Genomic DNA, 12,709 nt, shown 5'->3' with positions numbered 1-12,709 from the left:
AGTGAGAGAGAAAGTGATCTTTATCAAGTGCTTATGCATTCATTCAACATCATTTTATGGAGCGCCTATTGTGAGCTAGCCCTCCTCTATATAAATAGAAATCCTTGAGCCACGAAGTTCATGAAAAGAGAAGAAAACACTTAACAAATGCCTAAACAAATACAACACATATTATCAGATTCTCCTAAGTGGTATAAAAACATAAAATAGGTCAATAGAAAAGAAAACAACTGCAAGGTACTTGGTAAAATAAGACAAGACAAAATTAAGTAATTTCCTGAAAGCCTTTCCAGAGAAGGTAAGAGATGAAGTATAATCCAACAGGTGAAAAAGAGTCTAGATACTTGAAACTCTGAAAACAGAGTATTTCAGGCCAAGGACACAGCATGGTAAAAAGCCCTGAGACCAACACAATACTGGAGTGTTTCAGGAAAAGGATAATTGGCAACAGTGTGACAGAAGTCACATCCAGTAAGTAAGTTAGTTGGCTGAACAAGATGAGAATAAAAAAGGGGTGAGGAGTCAATTTTTGTGAGGCTCTGCAAATTAGGCCCTGTAAGAAATTTGTATGCTTAACTAAGTGCAAAAAGAGTCCATGCATTAGCACATTTTATTGAAGGCACTTTCACATGGTATGGCAGACTATGCTGCTATGAATAAACCAAGGTGCAACAATTGGTTCTGCTATTCAATATTTGCTCATGGGCAAAGTCTCTACTATCTTAGAGGAAGCTATTACAGAGTGAGAAAGCTTAGCAAATTCCCATGCCAGTCCACCTAGGAATGTCCTCACCCTCTTCCCCAACCCCTGGAGAACAAGAGTCATCCCATGAGAGCTATCCTAAAGGAGTTTTAGACATGACAGCCATGTGTCAGCTTGTCCACACTCATCTAAGAAATAATCAAGATTATTTTCATCTTTTTCCCATCTCTATGGACTTACCTTATCTCTATACTGTTGTATGTACCCTGCAGCCTCACCTCCTGTTATTCTGACCCTTCTAAACGCTGCCACTGTGTGTTAAAGAAGTCTTGATGAGAGATTGGCATATTCCATATCTCCACCTAATTTTTAGAATGACCATTTTATCTCCCTACTCTGCTGGACTGTACCCTGAAGACATTGCTTGGTTTTCAGCTCTCTTTCCTACAGACTATTTTCAATTACCTCCACATCCATTGGAGACAGAGGCACATTTGGTGTTTTCCCTGCCCCTTATTGCTGTTCCCCTGCCTTGTGCAATGACTTCTGCTCCTCTGAGACTCACGCCACCCACTAGACCAGGCTCTCTCTCTATAATTGCTGTCATTTAATGAAATCTGGTTCAAAAGTTTTATTAAGTAGGAAGAGAAGCCTTTACTTTTCAAATATTTGATTATGGATGGTAATTCTTTTTTCTAATTTTTATTATTCTCAGTATATTCAAAATCCACCTACATAAAGTATCCAACACGGCTGATCTCTTAATTATTTTATTTCCTCATTACCAAATTATTTCCCTCATTGAAATCCAGTCTGTCTTCCACATGGTCACAACTGCAGCCTGCATTTGTCAGAAAATTAGGATTTCTCACAGCCCACTCATCCAATTCATTGTTTAATCACACCCACGCCTATGCTCTTCAATCACACAAAGACCCCCAATTCAGTGAGCTCACATTTCCCTCCTATTTATCAGTCCCCTCCTGACTTACTTCATTATTTGGCCCCACATTCCATGGTCCATTATTATAATTTCTCAGTTAAATGTTGATGTTCCTAAAATTAGTTATGATCCCATCCTTTTTTCTTAAAATTTTATCCCTATTTTTTTTCTGATCCACACACATCAAATTCAATAATATCTTTATCCTGATGACCTCAAAATTTATACATTAGGCCCACACTTCTTGCAAGTCTTAGGCACACATATCCAATAGCACTTGTCAGCAAGATTTTATGTCTCATAGACATGATTTTATGTCTCACATTTAACATGTCCCAAATACACTTCTTGTTGTCCCTAAAATTTTCACATGTTTTCAGTTTTCTCTGCTTTTAGAAAATGGCACCATCATTTACTCTGCTACTCAAACTGGTCAGTGAGTCATCATCTTTGCTTCCCTTTCTTTTAGCTCATTTGCTACAGAGCAACACAAGGGAATTTACTGAAGGATACATTGAATTATCTCCCCACTACTACTTGAAATCATCACATAGATTCCCAGTGTGTTTAGAATAACATTCAACTTCATTGCCATGGGTTCTAAAACCTGTTGTTCAACCACTTGCTCTCATCTCGGTAAAAGGCTTCACAACTCACAAAACTGATTAAGTCAAAAGCCAGGCAATCACTCTCAAACTCTCTGTCTTATCCTTTGTAAATGCTGCAAGTTCTCCCCTCAAAATATATACTGATTCCACTAATTTCTTTGTACTGCCCCTGCTAGAATTATGGCTCCTGTAACCTTTATTTCTAATCCGAATTCCTATTGTAACTACCTCTTTTGCTTTCCGTTTCTTTCCCCTACAGTCCATTCTCCATAGAAAGTCATAGCAATCTTGTGAAAATTAAATCTGCTTTTATTATGCATTTGCTTAAAATCCCACAGTGGCTTTTCATTAAAACTGGAATAAAATAAAAACTATTTATCCTGGTCTTCAAGGCCTATTCTCTTTGAGCTTAGCTTCTATTCCCTCTCTTTCTCATTTTATTTCAGGCATTGGCCTTCATTTTGGTCTTCAAACTTGCCAAGTTCGTTTCTAGCTCAAGGTCTTTGCTCTTTGCACTTGCTTTTTATTTATTTATTTTTCTGACAGGGAGGATCTATCCTAAGATCTTCACATGGTTGTTTTCTCATCATTTAAGCCTGTGCTCAAATTTCACCACTTCAAAGAAACCACATATATATAAGTTATCTCTTTCCTCTAAGGTACTTTACATTATTCTACCCTGCTTTGTTTAGTTCACAGCCCTCATCCCATCTGAAGTTTTATTTATCTTTTGATGTACGTGCAATTCTTTCTTCCCCTATTATGACATAAACCTATGAGCATAGAGGAATTAGAGATTATGTTCATTAATTTATCTCAAAGCATAGAAGAAAATGACTGGCAATCAGTTGGTGCTCATGGCGCATATGTTAAATGAATAAAATATTCATCATAAAGGCTTAAAACTTACCTTTCCCTCTTCAACTCCATTTTCTTCTCCTTAAGGTCTAGATATCCTGTTTTCTCCCAGTTTCACAAATACAAAGCAATTTTCCACCTCAAAGCCCTTTACCTGTTGTTCTGTCTGTCTACAAAGCTCTTCAAATGGTCAGCTCTTTTCCTTCCTTTAAGGCTCAAGTTAAATATAAAATTTTTCCTTTAGTTTTATCTAAAGAGAATCTTCTCTGTTATTCTCTATCTCAATATTATATTTATTTTCTCACAGTACTTAAGTCATTTTCAATTGTTTTATTTATGTGTTGGTTTACTATTGGGGGTTTTTGTCTCACTTTTCTAAAATATAACATCCATATGAACTCATTATAATATCTTCCATGCTAATACAATACCTAGCATATAGTAGGCAGTGTCCAGTAAATACTAACTGGATAAATTATTGATAAATTAGTTACTTTTATAACTCAATTTTCTCAATTCTAAATATATTTAACAATATATATAAAGTTGTTTGGGGAATTAATTAAAACAAATCTGGCAAAAATCAGCTTCTTAATATAATTTCATTATTTCAGCTTCCCAATAATTTTTCATGGATTTCTTAAGCTAGGCATCACAGCTCACACTTGTAATCCCAAAACTTTGGGAGGCCGAGGTGAGTGAATCACATGAGGTTGGAAGTTTGAGACCAGTCTGGCCAACATGGTGAAACTTCATCTCTACTAAAAATATACAACTTAGTCGGGTGTGGTGGCGGGTGCCTGTAGTCCCAGCTACTTGGGAGACTGAGGCAGGAGAAGTGCTTGAACCCGGGAGGCAGAGGTTGTAGTGAGCCGAGATTACGCCATTGCACTCCAGCCTGGGAAACAGAGCAAGACTCTGTCTCAAATTAATTAATTAATTAAGACTTAATTTTTCTAGCAATTTTAGGTTCACAGCAAAACTGAGCAGAAGATATTGACATTTCCCATATCTCTCTACCCCTCCCAGAGGCCTAGTCTACCCTACTATCAACATCCAGCACCAAATCAGTACATGTTCACAACGGACGAACCTTCCATGGCATGTCATTACCACTTACAGTCCATAGTTTACATTATAGGCACATTCCTGGTGCTGTCTATGTTATGAGTTTTGACAAATGTATTATGGCATGCATCCACCATTGTAGTATCAGTGCAAAATAGTTTCAATGCCCTAAATATTCTCCATGCTTTTATGTATTCATTTCTTTCTCCACTCTAACTCCTGGCAACCATTAATCTTTTTAGTAGCTCCAGAGTTTTGTCTTTTCCAGAATGTCACATAGCTGGAATGTGGCCTTTTCAGATTGTTTTCTTTCACTTCGTAACAAGCATTTAAGTTTCTTCCATGTATTTTCACAGCTTGATAGCTCATTTCTGTTTTGTGCTGAATAATATTACATAGTGTGAATATACCACAGTTTATTTGTCCACTTACCCACTGGAGAAAATTTTGGTTGCTTCCAAGTCTGGGCTATTATAAATAAAGTTGCTATAAACATCCATGTGCTGGTTTCTGTGTGGACATAAGTTTTTGGTTTATTTGGGTAAATATCAAGGTGGATGATTGCAAGATCATATGGTAAGAGTATGCTTTGTTTTGAAAGAAACTGCCAAACTGTCTTCTAAAGTGGTAGCTCCATTTTCCATTCCCACCAATAAGAAATGAGAGACTGCGTTGCTCCACATTCTTCCTAGCATTTGGTGCCGTCAGTGTTCTGGATTTAGGCCATTCTTATAGGTATACGGTGATGCCTCATTGTTCTAATTTGCAATTCCCTAATGCCATATGATGTCAAGCATTTTTTTCATATGTTTCAATGCAGTCTTATTGGGACTATTTTCATTTGCCATTTAAATTTTTGTAGAGGTTAAATAATGTTCCCAGGTCACATAGCTAAGAAGAGGTAGAGAACAACTAAGAAGAGCCAATAAAATAAGAGGTTTGAACCCAGGTTTTTCGAATTCCACAATAACTACTTTTCCCATTATTTTAGGTTGCTTTCTACACCATAAGATCATTTGGGAGAAAACCATATATGTTGGATTTTTAAACTGAATCAGATGGGAATCAGAAATTAATCTGTTAACTACATCCGAAGCTACATATTTGAGTTTAACATAAATAAAAGAACAATTAGGATCTTGTCGATTTTTATGTACCATTTGATCACATACAAACTTTAGTCCCCAGGAGTACACAAAGTACTGCAAATATGACAGATGTAGTGCCCTTCTACCCAAGAGGTTATCATATCCTTTTGCCTCACTGCTCTTCCTGGCCTGCTAGTCTTTCAAGTAGATAAAACATTTCCATAGGTCATAGTTTATCTACCCTTGTTATCTTAGAAAGGGAAGAAGTCCTGTGATGAAACAGCTTTCTGGTACTGAGTATTCACATTTCAGACATATTCAGGTGTTTCTTTTCCTGATGCTCCCACAACAACTTTTGAATACTTTTACCATAGCATTTATCATATTGAGTAGTAAGTGTTGATGTATATGTAAGCCTTCTGAACTAGACTTGAGCGATTTACTGAGCAAAATGGTTACTTAATTTTGCTTCAAAAGCACCAAACATCCCCTGGCACATAGCAGGCTTACCAATAAAATGACTGCTGAAATGAATTGAATAGAGATGGATTGCTCTGGTCAACCGGGGAAGCCAGGGAAACCTGAACTTGAAGGAAAAAAATTCAGACAGTTAAGTTCCCCTATGAGGCTTGGGCATGATAGTAACAAATCGTCAAGTCACTAACCCATGTGCAGAGGGTTAAGGACTTGAGGAGAATATCATATTCCCTTGCAGCATAGGGGAAAGACTGAGAACACTGGGTTGGTGGAATGGGAAAAAATAAAGCATGTAGGTATAGTAAATTAGCTCTATTGACTTCATACTTTTGTTTCATTTAGGTTACTATTTTCAAATACGGAGTTCATTGTTTTGTTTTGTTTTACTTAAAAGGAACAAAGATCAGCAATTTGTCAACTCCCATGACTAAGCAATAGTACTATTTAACATTTCCCAAGCACTTACCGTGTGCCAAACCCTGTTCTAAATGCTTTACTTAGATTCATTCAATTGTATTCTCCATAACAACTATACGAGGTTAGTAATATTATTTATATTATGAAAAAACTGAGGGAAAGGATGTTAAGGTATTTTTTTCTTTTTTTTTTTTTTTTTGGCCCATAGTCAATAGCCAGTATACAACTCAGCCAGGCTGACTGCTGGACCACTTACCCATCCCTCCCATACTTCCTTGATTAAATAATTCTTAGTGATCATTTCCAAACTCCATATGAATATAAAATTGTAAATAGTTCATTACATAATTAAACACCTGTTGTATGACTTTTTTTTTTTTTTTAATTAACAGGGATTCACCACTGGGCTATATTGTATGCAAAAGTGGTATTAATTATTGAACAATAAAATCAAGACAACTTTATGGAAGAAAATAAGTAGTAAATATATAATACACAAAATTCATTTTCTACATGACAAATCATCTGATTTCTAAATAAGAGCACATCTTTTTAACATAAAGTATTTTAAGAATTTATGAAAACATCATCTGTTAAACTAAACTAATCAGATTTAGGTAGCAACATATGATTATCTAAAAATGCCTTTTCTTCTGTTTGCATTGTTAAATTATAATTGTCTCTATTTTAAATTAAACTATATTCCAAAGTACTTTTTATTTATTTTTCACAGAAACTGACTTGAACACTGGATAAAATATAATAAAAGTTGGTGATTAGTTAGGAGTGTGTGAAGCATATGAGGGATATATGCGTGCAAGAAGTGAAAATGGCAATATAATTGTAAAAGTTATTAGGCTATTTAAATCTTATTAATCTAACTTGTTCTACTAGCCTCCTACCTGTTAATTTGATTTCCTTCAACTATAAGCTAATAAAAAACACTTTTGTCATAGGCAAATAAATTTGTTGATCCCTCTGAGATTAAAAACCTACTTAGATATATGTCTTAAACAGGTTTGCACATCACTAGAAAAAAAAATATGTGTGGTCTGAGTGCATCCTTTTAGTATTTATGGATCTCCACAATGTCAAATATTACTCTTCCCATATTTAATTCTGATAAGTAAGATGCAGTTTTCTTGCTGTGATTCCTATCTCCAGCTACACTGTGTCACAGGATAGTTTTACATCAAGTTATGACTCTCCTTTAAACTCTCTTTCTCTGTTTCACACGCACAAGGATAAATAATAACCTCGCATAAGAAAAGAAAAATGGTACTAGAAGCAATTACTGTATCACATACCAAGTTCAATGAATAATATGATAAAACTCTCCTGGGCAACTTCACTGATTTCTCATATAGTCTTAAATCTCCACATCAGCATTTGCTAGAGGTAAAGTCACTTCATTCCACTGGCATCTGTAATAAGGATTTGTCAGCATTTCTACTATCAACCCCAGTTTTAAGGAACCCAATAACTCATGTATTTTTATCTGCATTGGACTGGGAGTTGGCACAGAATGAATCCAAAATGAAGTTCTGAAAAAGTAAAATATGTTTTAAGGTTGAGGGAATAAAAATGTTTTATTTAAATATAATAAAACTTTTAATAATTTTTAAAGCATATAACTCATGTATCTCTCAGCTTTTATCTAGGGCTCGATTATCTTTTTCATATGTTAACCCTGAGATATCAGTGTCTTACTTATGCTACTTAAAACATAGGGACATTAAAATGTAAATTAATTTTAATGTGATATATATAAAATATCCCCTGGTATTGCAATGATAAGACTAAACTAACCAAAGTATTTACCCAAGCATATATTGAACTCTTACTCTGTCCCAACACTCTTCTAGGTGCTAGGTATACAACACTGAACAATGAAAAACAAATCAAAACAACACAGAAAAATTCCTGCCCTTATGGAACTCCCAATCTAGTGGTGAATTTGAAATACATTCCAATTATACATTATTCTGTATTTATTTACACGTCTACTTTGCTTCATTAATTATCAGAAGTGGAATGTGGAATGTTTTCACAGGCTACGTTTTTGAGAAACAGGGACATGTGTCTTGTTTTAGAGCGCTGTGGTGAATCTCAGAACATAGGATGCTGTAGCCCACAAATCATTTATTTTGAAAAATAGACAGGTATATTCAGGTAACCCCAATCATGTTCTTGAATTTATCCTTATGACTAAGAAACTTGTAAAGTTTATTTGTGGCAATAGCTGAAATTCCAGTTTCTTAAAGATATCAATGCAATACATTTAGAAAATATTACCTAATGGTGCCTTTTTTTTTTTCCTCCTTCGTGAACATAGGGTTCACAAACAAACAAACAAACAAACAAAAAAAACCCTCCTTTTTTTAAAATAGCATTTCTATGGGCCAAATGAAAAAAAAAACCATAATGGTTACAAAAATAATAATCTAAGATTAAAGTAAAATTATGGCAATTGAAACAAAACTGAGTAGTTCATATTTTCCTGAAAATAATTTATAATTTCCTGAAATTTCATAATTTCCTGAAAATAATTTTCCTGAAAATAATTTCCTTCTCTTTTCTGAACAGTGTGTTCAGAGTCTCTATATCTTATCACTGCCCTCTCACTGAGGGCATTAAATCATAACTAGTAAGAGGGCAATCTCGTTTTTATAGGGTATGGAAATCAAGGCAGATATTAAGTTGAATGAAAGTAGAAGACTGACGAATGGGCAACAGAAATGGTGGAACAATTATGCTTTTCAGGAAGGTGAGTTGGTTCATTATAACTATCAGACTTATACCTTAACAAGAATGAAACAAAACAGACCTCAACATCTTGCCCTCCAAGTGTTCAAGAGGTGCTCAGGACAATGCAGAGGGGAGAGTCACATTTTTAAAAGGGAAATTAAGAATGAACGGTATTACTATGGACAGCAATGTTAAGGAGATGGAACAAAGGATAACCCTCTGCCCTTTTTCATTGGGTTAGTTTTGGTTTGGGGGTTTTTGTTTGTTTCCCTTTCTATCTAGACCATGCTTTACTTGAACTTTCCCGGATCTTCACTTGCTGTCCTCTCATCCAAGCACAGAGGATAAACACTTGGAAAGTCTGCTTTACTGGATAGTATAAGGCAGCAAGTCTTAGTTACCTGTTTTAACATTCTTTTCAACCCTGTTTAACATTATTTTTATTTTATTTCAGGCACCTAAACTAAAATTTTTTATTAAATAAAATTTTCATAGGTAAGTTTACTTTCATTATGGGTAAAAGGTGTTTTTCTTGAATGGTGAAAAACACCCAAGAAATATAACTAATACTTAACAAAGAAATACAAGCAGAATAAAGGAAGATTTTCAGCAAAGATAATTTTTTTCTTTCACAGAAAACGTTATCAACTCATTAATAAGCAACACTCTTGGGTAGATTTAGCACACATGAGGTATGATTTGATCAAGGGATGGGGGACAGCTTATAAACACCACGGGAATGATGCCCAGTAGTAACATATGTGTTTGATTGGCATATTTATTGATTTTAATTGACTACCACCACTCCTGCATTTCCGTAGTAACCTATAAGTGAAAACAGCAACTCCAAAGATGATCAATAAATTACCATGATTTTCTAAATTTTTATTTGAAGTTTAACAAGATGCATGTAGATATCTATATCAGAATACCTCTTGTTAAAATATAAATACTTTGGATGTATTCATTCATCCATTCGTCTACCAATTTAGTCATTAATACATTCAGGAAACAAATATTTTTATGTAAATTCTGAATATACATATGTAGACTAGAGGTTCAATTTTTTTTTCTTTAAAGACTAAATAGTAAATATTTTTGGCTTTATAAACTATATAGTCACAACTATTCAATTCTGTCATTATAGTGTGAAAGTAGCCATAGAAGCAGTTAATAAACTGGCAAGCCATCAGAATCAATTTTTAAATAACTCTAAAATCTAATAAAAACTTACAATAACAAGGAAATGCTTAGTGAAGACAAAAACTACAGAATCTTGATAGGAGAGCTCTGTGGCATATTAATTTACCCTGTTGATACTACTTGATACTCCTCAGTTCCACAACAGTCTTGAAGATAGTAGCCCGCATTCCTGATGTAGGTAATACACACCATAAGAAACCATATGGACCTTATTCTTACCAAATTGTAGTTATGTGCTTTAACCTGTGTGGTATCTCCCAGGGGGATGGGCTCAAGGACTTGCCATTGGTTCATCTGCATAGGAGTTTCCCTAAGGCTGAAGCTGCTTCACACGTGGTGTTTTTTGTCAGCATTTAAAGGCAAATACATTATCTGCCACCTGGTGGGTAAGAGGGAAAAGTAGGGGCAAGAAATAGATTCACTTGAAAGCCTGAGACTGCAAGACTAGGAAGGATATATAAGAGCTGGGACAAGCTCCTATATAGTCAAGGGAATCTAGAAGTCCATGCACATAACCAGGGTGGGATGTATGTTCCGAAAGGACGTGAGAAGACCCTAAGCCCTTACCTCTGGCTAGATTCAGGCTCCATGCAAGCAGGAAGGAAGAATAGGTCAGAATTGTAAACTGCCTGGCTAAACAGTAAAGGAGTGCCCCAATATACAACCAAACTACAAAGATGGGAAGTTTGGTTTTGTTTCTTGTTGCTTCATTCCAGGAGTTTAAAGAAATCTCTGTCAAGTTACTAAGGTACTACTAACCTAACAATCACACATTTCAGTGACCACCCAGAACAAAAAATACAGACTTTACAAAATTAGCTTAGCAAGGCCACTAAACAATAAAGAACTATAATAACAAGTAAAAAAAAAAAAAAGAAAAAGAAAAAGAAAAAAAAAAGAAAACCTGGGTGGGTGGAATATCTATAAAGTTGCAATATTGCACTGTTTAAAATGTCCACTTTTTTAACCAAAACAAAGTGAAAAACGCAAACAAACAAGAAAGTACAGCTCATTGATAGGAAAAAAGAAATTAATAGAAACTGGCCTTGAGAGAAACCAGAGCTGCAGAGGAAATTAGAAGGGAAATTCTCTGTGATGAATGAAAACAAAAGCAGAACATATTAAAACTCAATGGATGCAGTAAAAGCAGTCCCTCAAAGGGAATTTATAGCTGTATATATCTACATTAAAAAGGAAGAAAAATCTCAAATAAATAACACAAATTTACACCATAGAAACCTAGAAGAATAAGATCAAACTAAACCTGCAGGTAGGAAGAAAAGAAGAAAGATTACCTTGGAAATAAATAAAAGAGAGAACAGAAAAAAAAAAAATAGAGAGAAGCAATGGAACAAAAATTTGATTATTTGAAAAGGTGAACAAAATTAACAAACATTTAGCTAGACCAATCAAGAAAAAGTAATAGGAAAAAAATCAGATGAAAAAAAGAGGACCTTTGCTACCAACTTTACAGGTATAAAAAGTTTACAAGAGAATCATAGAAATAATTGTACATCACAAATTAGACCACCCTGATGAAATGGACAAATTCCTACAAGGATACTGCTATCAAAACTTCCTGAAATAGAAATAAAAATTTGAATATATCTAGAGAAAATAAAGAGATTGAATCAGTAATCCAGAACCTCCAAAGAAAATCCCAGAACCAAATAGCTTCACTGATGAATTCCATCATCATTTAAAAAGATTTAGCACCAATCCTTCTTAAACTCTTCCAAATAATAAAACATGAGGGAATACCTCCTAGTCCATTCTTTCAGGTCAACACTACGCTGAAAACAAACCGGAAAATATTTCACAAGAAAAGAAAACTACATACAAATGACCCTTAATAATATAGATGTAAAACTTCTCAACAAAAAAATGAAAATCATCTCTTGAACAAAGGGTGTTGGGACAACTAAAAATCTACATGTAAATGAATGAAGTTGATACCTCACATCATATACAAAAAAATTAATACAAAGTTATCAATGACCTAAATGTAAAAGATAAAACTGTAAAACTCTCACAATAAAATATATAGGTAAGTCTTCATGATTTTGGATTTGGCAATGTGTTTTTTTGATATGACACCAAAAATATAATCAACAAAAAACATATAAATTGGACATTATCATAAGTGAAAACTTTTGTGTATGAAAGGACATTGTCAAGCAAATGAAAAGACAACCTAAAGAATGGGAGAAAATATTATGAATCATATAACTGATAATATTCTACTATTCAGAATATATAAAGAACTATTACAACTTAACAAGAAAACAAACAATGCTGTTTAAAAATGGGCACAGAGCTTGAACAGGTATTTCTCCAAAGAAGACATACAGATGTCAACAAGCACACAGGAAGATGCTGAACATCGTTAGTCATTAGGGAAATGCAAATCTAAACCACAATAAGATACCACTTCACATCTACCAGGATGTTTTATAATTTTAAAAATGAAAATAACAAGTTGGTGAGAATATAGAGAAAATGGAACCTTCATACATTTGCTAGTGAGAAGGTAAAATTGTGCAGCTGCTATTAAAAAAAAAATAAATTGGCACCTCCTCAAAAAGTTAAACATGGA

General features: G+C 34.4%; 1 protein-coding gene across 2 annotated transcripts in view; it reads right to left on the bottom strand.

The window, feature by feature from the left end:
• GRIK2 (glutamate receptor, ionotropic, kainate 2) overlaps positions 1 to 12,709 on the bottom strand; it is a 747,114-nt gene that overhangs the window by 251,939 nt on the left and 482,466 nt on the right. The gene's annotated exons all lie outside the window — the stretch shown is intronic.

This window comes from Mandrillus leucophaeus, unplaced genomic scaffold, assembly GCF_000951045.1.
Source record: "Mandrillus leucophaeus isolate KB7577 unplaced genomic scaffold, Mleu.le_1.0 Scaffold690, whole genome shotgun sequence".
Classification (NCBI taxonomy): Eukaryota; Metazoa; Chordata; class Mammalia; order Primates; family Cercopithecidae; genus Mandrillus; species Mandrillus leucophaeus.
Note: the sequence above shows the minus strand (reverse complement) of the source record. Positions and strands in the feature narration are given on the sequence as shown.